The sequence below is a fragment of the Anabrus simplex genome, chromosome 2, assembly GCF_040414725.1.
Source record: "Anabrus simplex isolate iqAnaSimp1 chromosome 2, ASM4041472v1, whole genome shotgun sequence".
Lineage (NCBI taxonomy): Eukaryota > Metazoa > Arthropoda > Insecta > Orthoptera > Tettigoniidae > Anabrus > Anabrus simplex.
The window spans coordinates 529,420,216-529,435,079 of record NC_090266.1 but is presented as its reverse complement, the minus strand read 5'-3'; the positions used below and the strand labels follow the sequence as shown (position 1 = coordinate 529,435,079).

At 37.3% G+C, this 14,864-nt stretch overlaps 1 protein-coding gene across 4 annotated transcripts in view; it reads left to right on the top strand.

Annotated features, from left to right (window-relative positions):
- Positions 1-14,864, top strand: part of LOC136864206 (ras-like GTP-binding protein Rho1) — a 204,597-nt gene that overhangs the window by 172,571 nt on the left and 17,162 nt on the right. The window lies entirely within an intron of this gene.

Genomic DNA, 14,864 nt, shown 5'->3' with positions numbered 1-14,864 from the left:
GAACTCTTGTCAGTAAAATTTGAAAATTAAATTGATGTAGCAAGATAGGTTTTAATATCAGAGTAGTTGGTGGTGACACTTTTCTCGTCTATGCACGTTATATGGTCGTTATCTGTAAAGAAAAGCTAATATGAGTATAGCGTATGTATGAAGGAATGCCTGGATGTATTGTGTAAAATGAACAAGTACTTACTGTTGTTGCTGTGGAGGTTGTGTACCGATATGTTTGGATATTTGTTGTGCTCTGCTGCGAGTACGTCTGGGGCTCATGTGAGCTGTGTGGATGGATGTCGGTGGAGGGGATGGAGGAGTGGCTATTGTGAAGGTAGGGGCGGGGTTAGGTTTGTGATTCGTCGGTTTGTTATGACGTGTGTTTACTAATTTGAGATAGTCGTTTTTTATTGCAGGAATGACTTTGTCAAAAATGATACTGGTTTTCTCTGTAATGTCGTTAATGTTATGATTGGGGTTAGCGTATTGATCCAAACTAATATAGAAATCTTCGGTTATGCATACAAATACCAAAACCTAAAAATCAAGCTAATGAACGCAACTAAAAGCATTGCCTTCTTGAAGGAATGCCTTTCAAACAACTTAACACCGAAATTTCTCCAGAAATACAATAACAAACATAGACGAACTGCTCAGACACGCAAAACACTAAACAATACTAATGAAATTTGGTTAAAAGAAGAAATAAAATTCCAATATCGTAAGAAACAACATCTCAATAATGAACTTTATTCAACACATCTCAAAGTATCCCATGAACTCCCACATAGCTATTGGAATTACTTCCAACAAATTTCTAGAAATAAAATAGAAGATTTAGCCATAAAGAAACAAAACACATTAAACAAAAAACTGGAAACACTGAAACAACGAAGCAAACCGAAACCACTAACCATAACTGAAAATAAAGATCCTTCCCAACATAAATTCCATCCACCCGTAAAAAATCTCACACTAACCGTATTTGACGATATAGAGACGGCCATGTTGAGCAGGGGACCCAAACATAACTGGGGTAATGCATCATCCTATCAGAATATAATAAATGCCGTTACTGAAACAGAACTCGCTTTACAGAAAATTCCGTGCGATATACGAGACGAAGTTAGACACAAAATCAATAGAAAGATCCCGCAATATATCAATAATGTTCACAATAATAACCTAAACATGAATACCTCCAATAAATCGAACCTAAACAAACTCAAAAACAAAATACAACAGAACAATCTACTAATATCAAAAGCCGACAAAGGTAACACTACGGTCATTATGGATAAGAATGAATACATAACTAAGACCAAAGAATGTTTCCAGGACAACACTTTTTCAATTAAACGCCGAGATCCAACCAACAATATACAAAGAAATTTTAAAAATCTACTCAAGAACACACACTTAATTCTCACCGAAACAGAATCTGCTAAACTTATAACTATGAACCCCCAATTACCATCCGCAAGGGCCTACCCTAAAATACACAAAGAAAATGTACCCATGAGACCGATTATAAATTATAAAGCCAGTCCAACCTATAAGTTATCACAATTCATTCAAAAATTTTTGAAAAAGCATGATTCATTTTTAGCAAACAAAACAATACAAAACTCAATAGATTTTTGCAATAGAACCAAAGAACTAAAGATTGAAAAACATCATACCCTTACTTCATTTGATATAACAAACATGTACCCTAACATTCCTATTAAACAAACAGTCAAAATAATTGAATCTAACCTAAAAAACCATAGTAACTTGAGCACCTTAGAAATAGAATTCGTGATTCTGCTTAAATTCGCCTTAAACAATAACTACTTCAAATTTCATGATACCATATATCAGCAACGAGGATTACCAATGGGATCTCCTGCTTCCGGAATATTAGCAGAAATATATATCTATCACCTAGAACACACGTCAATTAATAAAATAGATAATATATATTTTTGGTGTAGATTTGTCGACGATATCTTCGTAATTATAGATAATAGATTCACTGATGCAGGTACTATACTAGACAAACTTAACAATTTAGACCCCCAAATTAAATTCACTAAAGAAACAGAAAATAACCGTACCTTGAATTACTTGAACTTAACAATAACCAGACATGACACTCACTTATCTTACAAGATCTATAGGAAACCCACACACACTTTAAATACCATAAAGAATGACTCCGTTCATCCTAACACACATAAAAAAGCAGCCTATTATAGTATGATACATAGAGCTTTCAATATCCCAATGACAATAGAAGATCGAAATAATGAATTAAAATTAATCCACGACATAGCCAAATACAATGGATACAGCAAAGAAATGGTCAACAAAATCATCCACAAAATAAAATCCCAACCTAAAACTAAATTAATCAAAACAGCCAAACCGAAAAAAGATTATGTTCTATTTACCTTCAACAACACCAATATATATACTATAACTAATATCTTTAAGAAGCACAACCTGAAAATAGCATTCAAAACCACACACAACAGCACCAACACTATACACAACACCACAACAGTCAATAATAATAATAAATACAACCAATCAGGTGTCTACCGTATCAAGTGTAACAACTGTGACACAAGCTACATTGGACATACAGGTAGAAACTTCACCGTCCGTTATAATGAACATGTAAATGCAGTAAAGCACAACCATTTCTCATCAATAGGCCAACATGTAGAAGAATCTAAGCACAACTTCACAGACATCAATAATGACATGATGATATTAAACATAAACTCTAAGGGCCCCCTGCTCAACATAACCGAAGATTTCTATATTAGTTTGGATCAATACGCTAACCCCAATCATAACATTAACGACATTACAGAGAAAACCAGTATCATTTTTGACAAAGTCATTCCTGCAATAAAAAACGACTATCTCAAATTAGTAAACACACGTCATAACAAACCGACGAATCACAAACCTAACCCCGCCCCTACCTTCACAATAGCCACTCCTCCATCCCCTCCACCGACATCCATCCACACAGCTCACATGAGCCCCAGACGTACTCGCAGCAGAGCACAACAAATATCCAAACATATCGGTACACAACCTCCACAGCAACAACAGTAAGTACTTTTTCATTTTACACAATACATCCAGGCATTCCTTCATACATACGCTATACTCATATTAGCTTTTCTTTACAGATAACGACCATATAACGTGCATAGACGAGAAAAGTGTCACCACCAACTACTCTGATATTAAAACCTATCTTGCTACATCAATTTAATTTTCAAATTTTACTGACAAGAGTTCTTATAACATACCAATACAAAGTATGTCAACCATAGAACATTCTCGATATTCAACTTAATCAACTCAAGAACTACAAGAGGATTGAAGAATGAATGCAACGCAACATGAACTCAAATTTTAATAGACGTTTTTAAAATATACCATGTTTTAATGTGTTCAATGTGCTATATATTTTTAGTGTCTTATGATGTGCCATATATATTTTAATGTGTTTATGTACTCATGTCCATGCTCAATCAATAGGTTTTAATTTATTCTAACCATCACTACTTTTAATCAGAGCTATTTTAACACAACATACTGCAATATATTTTACTTCCATTTTTTATCAGACATCCGGATGCTCTTAAGTAACTTCTTTGTAATTTATCCCATGACTGTAAATTTGTGTGCTAGCTGATGATGGCCAAGATAGGTCGAAACCGGTACTAGTGTCATAATTCATCCACAATAAATGTATTGATCGGTGGAACATTTTTCTTATCTATTACATTGAATCCAATCAATACGGAATATGAAACTTGTAAATAATAGTAGTTTTAATGATCACAACCGGGTGGCAGTACGGGGCACGGTGGCCAGCCATGTGTTCCTCTTTGCTCTATAATACGTCATATACTCAAATAGCTTAATAATAGGAAGTGGAAGTCGCAAGCAAGTAACCTAACCTCAGAAGTAGAAATCTACATGAGGCTGGACCTGCATAAGTTCTCGTGTTACATCACGTAGTAGAGCTTCTTGGTTGTAAGTCTTAATAATTGTTTTGGCCAAAATGTCAAAAAAGAAATGATGCAGTGTTTAAAAGCACTTATAGGGAAGAGTTTCAATCTTTCAGTGAATCCAGGAAGGAACCAACGCTCACATTCTGTACTATATATAGGTGTGATTTTTTTCAGATGTGCATGGCAGGAAGTGCAATATACTCAAACATGTGCAAACAAAAAAAACATAAGGAGTGTGTCCAATATGTAGAAAGAGGCTAGAAACTGAAATTTTCATGTAAAAACAAAGATGTGTGTCCTGTGACGAATGCCGAGGCTTCATTTATTTGATTTATCGAGGCACATAACCTGCCTGTAAATTGTGCCGAGTATGCGCGGCCTTTGTTTCACAAAATGTTTCCTGATTGGAAAATCGCTAAACGATATGGGTGTGCTAGAATGAAAACATCGGCTATCATTACAGAAATGTGCATGGAGGAAAGGGCGAAAATTGTATTGCATTTGCAGGTGAATGCATTTTCTTTTGCTATGGATGGTAGCAATAAGAGCAACTTAAAAATACAGTAGAACCTTGATAATTCAAAATCCTGCCTAATTCGAAGAAGCTGTCGTTCCCGGAAACATGAGATACAGTTTTGCATGTTATTTAAATTGTTCAATTGGATATACGGATAATTCGTAATTCAAAGTACGTCAGCCCCATTACCGAAATTCAGACTTTTAATTCGAAGCTGCCCTTACATTTTTAAACAATGCTATGTTAGAGTAATTTCAACTTGAAATTTAATCGCGTCATAATAGAACGCATGTTCCGGAACGTGGAGGGGTAGCTTTCCACACTTACTTCGGTAGGTCTACAGTGCGGTTCATGATTGCTAAGTTGAATGAAATCAGAATTCTTTTTCTATTCAACCTTCTAACCCTAGAACTGCGGACCGTCTTTCTGGAAGACTGTGCATTGTTTCGTCAAGTGCGATAGTCTTTCTGACAGACGGCGTTGTTCTTCCACCGTAGAATTATAACTGGACACCAGTTGACAGTAATATTGATACTAGCTGAATACTGATACTTTTATGTGCATTTTTTAAGTTCCTTGAAAAACAAGCTGCAATCTGAAGTAGTTTATTTAACTGTAGAAGTGAAAGTACTTTCCTATGTTCTTAGAATCAAGACGGCAGCCCGCTTTGTTGACGATTCTGAAAACGAACACTTGAAGATCATAGTGACAGTGGTGATGGTGACTGATTATTTTGTTAATTCCGATGAGGAAATTATTCCTGAAAGTAGTGAAAGTGACAGTGAAGTATAGTACACAAACCTTTTCTTGATCCCTGAGCTCCCTAGTGCAGAATGGGAACTTGGGATCAAGAAAAAGTTTGCGTACTATACAAGGTGTCTCGGAAGTAACGGGAAATTCCGATAACCGGAATGATGTTAAAGTCGTTGTAGGCATTACGTCAATATTTGAAGAAACCCGTGTAGGGATAAGTGTGAACTGTTGATATTTGTGTAAATTGTTATAAATACATTGATCAGAACACAAGAAAAAATGAAACTGAGCTAAGAAAACTAAGATAAGCTGTAGGTTCGAAATTCGTGAAAAGAACTCATAATCCGTTTCGAGAAAAATATTGCATTTTACTTCGCATTTGAAACGAAAATTGAAAAATTGTGGGGAAATATGTAAAAACACACTTTTGTGTTTCATAATAACATGTTTCAGGAATAAATTATCTATCAGAAATTATTTTCTTAGTGCAAAATATTTCAACAATTCAATTTGTTCCAAAAAAAAATTATTTTTCGATAGCTAGAAATGGTGACAATTTCTAAAATTATTTCTGTCATCTTCATGTAGACCATTCTTTCAGCATTATGTTGGTGTATAATATGGATTTATTGCGATTAATAACAGTTTACAGGCTTGATTTCATTTTCATGTTGTATACTGAGGAAAATAACTGCAGCATTTGACATATAAACCTGCAGCAGTTCTAGGCTTAAGGCACGCTGTAAGATCACGCAACAGGCAGTTTGCGGAAAAGCAGAATTGCGAACACTGGCGATGCCGACAGTTGACGAAAAAACGTGGCTCATAATAAATTCGTAGACACCGAACAATATTGTCATTGCCGATGAAACTGCATTGCTTTATTATAATTCGAGCCCAAACGGTCTTATGGTTTTAAAGGAGAAAGTGCCAGCTGGAGAATCGTACAAGGGTGGGGGTCATTGTAGTGCATTGCAATGCACATGGAAGCGAGAAACTTTATCCCCTCATCATTGGAAAATTTGATAAACCACAATGTTTAAAGGATGTTGGGCACTTTCCATGCCAGTACAAAGCATCTAAAAATGCAAACAGTACAGAAATCCAAAAAAATACTGCATTTGCACAGGGGAACCAGCATAATTTATCGTATTGAATTGTGTGATTTTTTTTCTTTCGTTGCGTGAGGTTATGTTTGTCAGTGATTTATCCCCACGAACCTACTACGCTGGCGTAGTAGGGGGAGAGGTGATACTTCCAGGTGGCGGATAGGGGGATCCTAACCGGCTTGCCGGCGGACTTGAGGGAAATAAAACACCTCTCGCGGACCAAACAAAAAAACCCCTTGTGGGTAGGGGACGCAGACGAAGAATACATCCACGGTATCCCCTGCCTGTCGTACGAGGCGACTAAAAGGGGCGACCAAGGGATGATTGTCTTAGAACCATGAAACTACTTGTGATTAGTACCACCACACTGGGAACACCATGGGTCGCTTTTACTTGCACGTAGTACCACTATATTAGGTATCAAATAGGTTTGTGATTAATAGCACACAGTAGCACTGTGCGGTAGGCTTTTGCAGTATCTGTGATTAGTACCACCGTATGAGCAGGACCATGGGATGATAGCTACCATGGTTCTGCCTTGCCTATGATTAGTACTCACTGTATGAGGAACACCGAGGGATAGTGCAGGTCCCTGTGGTTAGTACTCTTATGTGATGAACACCATAGGTTGGCGTTGCCTGTAAATGGCACTGCAATGTGAGAAACACCATAGGTCTGTATTATATGTCGAATTTCATAACCTCTTAGTAGTACCATAATGTGTGGAATACCGCGAGTCTATGCTACTTTTGATTAGTACCGCAACATGACAAATACCATGGTTCTGCTTTCCTAGCGATAAGTACCATTCTGAGGGGCCGATAACTTCGATTTTGGACACCCTTTAGACTGCAAGCCTCATCGATTCAGTGTAATGCTATAGCAGCAGTCTCTTGGTCAGTAATACTATTGTTTTAAGTCAGTTTCTGTGAATGTAAGGGATTGCGCGTTGCATCCACTGATTGTTTTAAATTGATATCCATCCATTCATTCTTCGTCCTCATGTTTTGAATTCTGGTCAGTGGAGGATTTTGGACTTTTAATTTGTCATTCCGTTTCGTCTCATTTCGTACCATTAGGGGCCGATGACCTCAATGTTAGGCCCCTTTAAACAACAAGCATCATCATCATCAGTGATTTATCCAAGTGCATTATTTGAACATTGTAAATGCACCTTGTTGGATACATTTCGGAAATAGTTCTTTTTTCGTGGCATTTGAAAGGTATAAACTGTGAATCAAGGTTAACTGCATGCAGTAACGGGCCTTAGAATATTTTGTAACGCGGCAAGTGTTGGTACTTCTGAATTGTGAATTGGTGGTTAATTCGAAGTCTGATTTTTTATTCCCAACGACTTCAAATTAATGAGGTTTTACTGTATGTCCTATTGTTGTAAAATGTTTTAGGCCTGAACTCAATGAAATTCAGAGTTGTCGACTCTCTCTGCCTAATTTAGAAGGGGATGCTACTGGAGCTAACATTGCCAATCTTTTACTCTCAACTGTTCAGGAAATCTGCATTCCATTAAAAAACGGAATTGCTCTTGGTGCCGATAATGCTCCAGTAATGGTAGGATTAAAGAATGGTGTGGCAGGATGCTTGAAGCGGGAAAATAGTAACATAATCATCGTAGGCAGCTTTTGTCACCTAATTAACCTTGGTGCAGAGAAGGGTGTGGCGTCCTTGCCTGTAGATTGATAAATTGAAAGTATAATTGATATATTTTATCTGGAAAGGAGTGGAAAGAAAAGTTCAGTTTCAGAATTTACACGACACGGAGATCAGGAAAATTCTGAAGCATGTGCCTAATCTATGGTTATCACTAACAATGTGTTTAGGTAAGATTTTGCTGCAGTGGGACCCTTTGGTTACTTTATTTGGGAGCAAAATTGTGAGTAAGGATTCTCAGATGGGAACTTTGAAGGTTTACAAAATTCCTAAACACAGTCTAAGTGTAGATGTCTTGTTTGTCTGAAAAGGTTGTCATATTTCACCACACTTGTCAGTCATGAGTTTCACCCCCCAAAAAATGAAACTACTTCATGCTTTGTCATGTGAAGAATGACTGTTCTGTTCCTTTCATCAAATTTACATAAATGTTTTCCTTTTTTCTTTCAAGTTTTATGGATATCTTTCAGAATCCCAACGTAGCTCTTCAGTAAAGTATGCCATACATCCACTTATTGAAGTCAGTTTTGGAGGAACTATTGAAGAATGTGATGGCAAGCTTTGTGAAACCACGCGTTATTAAAAGCTCCTCCTCTCTCCTTCATGTAGATTATCATACACCAGCAAATCAAATGGATGAGTGTGATCTGATGATAGGGAACTCTGCATTCGTTTTGGTGAACACTTTATGTGAGGAGAAGTGCATATTCTTTAAGTCTGGTAGAAAGTGTTTCACTTCATCATGTGACTACATGGTATGCACATTTCCATTCTAAGATGAAGTTTTAATTAATACAGAAGTTGCAAATGTGTCTGCTATAAGTAAGGCATCGTTTTCTAGCCTTAGATTTCTCACTAATAAGTTTCTGAAAATTCTGATTAGTGAAACGGAACATTCAGATAAAGAAACTGATATTCTGCACTCCCGGTTCTGTAACTTTTAGCTCAAAGAAACAAACCTGGCAAAAGGAAGAATTGATGTTCAGTGGGTTTTGGTAGATCAGATGAAATCTGCCGATGGTGTACTTAAATGACACCGTAAGGTGATGCTTGCTATTTTATCAATTACACATAGCGATGCAGAATGTGATAGGGTTTTTAGCAGAGTCACAAACACAAAAACACAGTTCAGATCCTTTCTGTCCAAACAAACTTTGGATAAACTTCAAACCTTGAAATCAGACAAGGGAGAAGAATTGCATCACATGACACAATTTATTATAAGAATCAAAGATTAAAGACTGTTGCATCCTTTAAATACCTCAGAATGACTCTACAGACTACAGGAACCACATTCACGCTTCACATCCAGGACAAGGTCGCAACTGCGATAATAGCAGTGCACAACATCTTACATATAAGGAACCTCTCAGTAGATACAGCGATAAAGCTATTCAGAGTGAAGATCTCGCCTATTGTGAGTTACAGATTACATCTAATATGGGGCCTTCTTTCTAAGAGCAATCTTCTGGAATTGGAAAAGATCAAGGCAATTTATCTAAAAAGAGTACTCGGCGTATCTAAATTTATCCCCTCACGGTTGGTATATGAGATGGTGAGAGGGAGGTTCTTTATAGAAGATCGTCGAGAATGGATGCTATTACATTCTACACCTCTGTATCAGAGTGCGTTAAAAGAACTACACGACAAGAAGAAAGAAATATGGAGCAAGTTTTACTCCACGGGTGCTATGATGACTCGAGGTTGGCAATGTTCAAATTACGACCTGCGACATATCATGATGTGATTCGCTGTGCATGTATTCCTTCACAAAATATGCTACAAGACATCATGACCCTACTAATGACTGTACTTGCAAATTGTGCAAGAAACAATGTGATCGGTACCATCTTTGAGAGTGTACGGAATGAACGTCGTTGACTACATTTTGTAGTACGATATTGTATTTATTTCTTGGTCATTGGCTGCGTTAAATTCTATTATTATTAAAATCAGTTCAGCAAGGCAAGTGCTTTGAGCAAAAATTTAGTTCAGAGTTTCTGAAGAGGGCTGTCAGCTATGGGTGTGTTGAACAACAGTTAGTTGTAATGTGTTCAGCATGTTGAAGGATGAGAAGTCACATGTTCTTAAAGGTCAGGTATGCCCAGTATTTAGTATTCACATATATATAATAAAAAATATACCGTATTTGCTTCAATATGACTCGCCACCGCGTATATCTTGCACCCCATTTTTAACATTTGAAATTGCAGTGGGGTAAAGCCCCGCACATAACTCACATTAATTCCTGATGTCATATGGCCGGTTGCATAATCCATTTGATCTTGGATCAGAGACTAAATTGATCTCGGCTCACGCTAAACTGATTTTTTTCGTTGTATAAACCTTAATACGAGATCAATTTACACTGAACTAGGATTAACTTTGACTGGAGAAATTTCTCCGATCAAACTCTTTGACCACAGTTCAAGGAGTAGTTTTCTATTCGAGATAGAACAGCTGATTGTGAACATATTACCTGTGTTGTTACGATAAATCATAAGCATACCTGCCAACTTTTACGGTTTATCCATAAAATTTACAGAAATTACAGCATTTTACGGATGGACGGTTTTAGGACTTTGCGGACAAAAATTTGAAACGTTAACATTCGATAATCGCCCCACTTCCGTACAATCTATTGTTTGCGTGGGTCAAAGGAAAGTCCATGATAGTCGATAACTCATTCTTTGATATGATTGGTACTTTTAACCGTGTGATGTTTGCGTCATTATTTTAATTTAATTTCAAGCCGGGATAACACTTCTTCCATGTGAATCTTAGGTGTCCACAGGCTCTTCTCTGCAAATTCTTTGTTCCACTCCTTTCGCCTGTTGTGATTTAACTCATATTCTTTGACTACGTGAGTGGTGGTCTTTGTTCACGAAGTTGGCGTTCCTTGAATTTTTTGGCCTTGTAAGGTTATGGCATACTTTACTTTAATGAAGTGTTAGAGTTTTTGTGTTATAACTTCGTGCTCGCAGTTTCCTGTATTCCTTGGACTAATTAAATTTGTTCCATGTGTGTGTTTTTTACCACGTGCATATTGTTTGTTCACGAGGTTGACATGTTCATTTAATGGTTTAAGACTTTGTGTGTTTTGACATGTTTTAATGAAGTGTTTGACTGCCTTGAGTGTTTGTTATAATTTAATGTGACGTTCAGTGATCCAGGTTTCTTTTGATGATTCAGTAGATATCGAGAAATTTGTTCTCGGACATGTTCATACACTATATTCCTATTGTAGGTTTCTTGAATAAATCCAACAAGAAACCATACTTCCAGTCATTTAAAGAATCATATTCTGTTGATTTTCTGTGCATACTAAAATCAAGAAAGGGAGGAAAATTTGCCTTTTGCATGGTGTGTGGGTGTGATATTAATATTACACATGGTGGAAGAAACTAAGTAATTGTGTGGAGTGTGGTAAATGCGTAAGTTATTTAAATCGAAGGAAGATAACAAGAAAATCAACACCTTTTTGCCAAGTGTGGAAACGTTGACGGTGACATAATGAGCACAGAGTGTCTGTTTACTTCCTTTTTGGTGGAACGCAATGTGCCCTTAAGTGCGGCTGATCATGCTGGTGCTTTATTTAAGATGTTTCACACATCAGAAGTTGCCATGAAATATAGCTGTAGTCGCACGAAAACTACATGCATTGTAAATAAAATGGCAAAAAATACATCATCTGTAGTTAAGTGCCTTCTGAATGGACCATTTTCTTTGGCAGCAGATGGAAGCAATGATACAAATGCCAAGTTGCATCGTACTGTTGTTACTTTCAATGATATTCCGCGAGAAAAAGTAGTGAGCACTGTGCTATCCATACCAGCGTTAGACGGGGACTCAACAGGGCGAAACATAGGTAACCTGATATCACAGCTGAATTCTCATGACATACCAATTGAAAACTGGGTGGCGTTCTGCTCTGACAATGCTCCTGTTATGATAGGACACAAAAATGGGGTCGTAGCAGTTCTGAAGGAATTTCAACCAGGTATTTCCTTCATAGGTTGCATTTGCCACCTGATTAATCTAGCAGCTGAAAAAGGTGCTGGAAGATTACCACTTAGTGGATGAGATCCTCCTTGATATATTTTATTTCTTAGAGAAGAATGTAAATAGAAAGAAACGCCTTCAGAAATTTCAGAACTTGCACAATGAAGAGGCAAAGAAAATTCTGCTGCTTTTGCTAGAGGCTTTACGTCGCACCGACACAGATAGGTCTTATGGCGACGATGGGATAGGAAAGGCCTAGGAGTTGGAAGGAAGAGGCCGTGGCCTTAATTAAGGTACAGCCCCAGCATTTGCCTGGTGTAAAAATGGGAAACCACGGAAAACCATTTTCAGGGCTGCCGATAGTGGGATTCGAACCTACTATCTCCCGGATGCAAGCTCACAGCCGCGCGCCTCTACGCGCATGGCCAACTCGCCCGGTAAAGAAAATTCTGAACCATGTACTGTATGTACTAAGTGGTTATCTTGAGGCAGATGTTTGGACAGACTACTGGACCAGTGGGATCCACTTCTTTCTTTCTTTCTTTCTTTCTTTCTTCAAGGAGAAAGTAATATTATATACTCAAAACATTTCCACAAACTTGACATCTTTCAGAATTCCTAGAGTTGAACAAAGTGGATCCAAAGCGTATCAGAAGAAAAGAATCCTTGATTCTGCCACTACACATGACCCTAAAAGAATATCATGTTCTTCCAAATGTAACAAACCCATCCAAAAAAAAAAAAGTAAGACTTCTGCTACAACACATGGGGAAAAATTGTTTATGTTCCTGTCCTCAAACTTGAACAATTTTCCTTCATGTGACTATTTCTGTATTTGACGAATTGAATGTTGCCCTTCAGACTCCACCCTGTTTTGGCCCAAAATGGTCAAAAGCTCCTCATTGCTTGAAGTTAAGTATAACTTGATTCAAAATCAAAAAAGTGATGAGTTAGTTATTGGCATTCAGACTTCAAACATAGTGAATGAGCTCCAGGATACAGATAAATCCCTTTTCTTTTTATCATTGAGAAGCTACTTTTGTACTGCCTGTGACTTCATCAACAAGTTTCCACTCCAGGATGATGTGTTAAAGCGTGCTCAAGTTGTTGGGTTAGACAAAATTGAAGATGCACAGTTTTTCTTCCATCGTTTTTTCTTGGAAAAGTTTCCTATCATATTAGCCCATGGACTTCTTAAGTATAACCAAATTTCTAGAATAATGCTCTCTATTCTCACCATACCCCATAGCAGTGCAGAATGTGAACGTGTTTTCAGCCTTGTGAAGAAAAATAGAACAGAGTTCAGATCATCCATGTCCAATGAATCTTTGGAGTCAATTTCTGTTTTGAAGACCGGGAGTTCTGGTCCCTATTATGACATAACATTTTCTCAAGGCTTTTTGCTGGAAGCTAAAATAGCCACGACTTCGACTTTAAAGTCGAACTAGCATGTGATTTGCAGTGGGTATAATATTTTTTGCCTTTTTTACGTTAAACAAGTTTTATTGTGTAAAGCCCTTTTCAATTATCGCATATCTGCATAATTTATCAAGGAAGTCCTGTTATGTATGCTGATAACCCCTCATTTCCTGCAAAGACTGCCACAGCATAACAATTGCCTGTGTGTTGTCTGCTTGGAAGAAAAGACTAAGTCTACATACTGGTGCCCAGGGTGTAATGGTAGGATTCACCAGGGCTGTTATCATAATCACTACTGATCTCTGTTTAGGGCAGTTGCCCAGGTGGCAAAGTCCCTATGTATTGTTTTCCTAGCCTTTTCTTAAATGATTGCAGAGAAATTGGAAATTTATTGAACATCTTCCTTGGTAAATTATTCCAATCCTTAACTCCCCTTCATATTGTGATCTTTCCTACTTTTAAAGATACCACTCAAACTTATTCGTCCACTAATGTCATTCCATGCCATCTCTCCACTGACAGCTCGGAACATACCACTTATTACATGTAATGAACTTCATGGTGGTCTGTATTGAAAACTGCATATTTTAAAACAATATTATTAAAATGGTCAACCTATTCAATACATTACATTCTTAAGAATGTTTATAACTTATACATGACACTCAAATTGGAGCATGTTTCGCCCTAGTTGTGGGCATCTTCAGCTTATTTTCCTTCTCCAAATCCTCGGGATCCCGATATTCTCAGATTGAACCATCTTAATAGCTAAAATAGCATGAGTTAAAAATACAATGTGTCTGTCTCATTACTGACACGTGAACAATTATTAAATAGAGTTCTTGAAGCAGTCTTTAAAATTAATTAATTAAAATATCTGGTGTTGGCACCTGTTAAAATTATCATGTGGTTAGGTACCCTCCGTCTTATTAATCAATGTTTTACAAATAATGATACATAACACTTAATACAAAATAAACACCACATTAGGATACTATGTACAGTTACAGGATAAAGAGATTTAAGATAGTCATCTGGATGTTAGCGATAGTATTCAAAAGGATATTAGACGAATCCTCTTGATTTTCTAAAATCGTAGTCCCTTTTTTTTTTCCTAAGTTCAAGTCTTCTTTACGAAAGGCACTTTAACACATTGTTAAATCGAAATAACTGCGAGTCATACAGTGGCCAAGCACTTGGTTCATACTGTATCAGGAACGCTGGTCCAAGATAAAGTCCCTGCACTTCGGACTTGAATTAATGCACTGCGCGCTGACTCAACAGCTAGCTACAGCATGAAGTTCGTATGCGATGTGGAGCTTATGACATCACAGCTTGCCTCCCCTTGTGACAGGAGGACTGCATCAGCCAGAAAACATT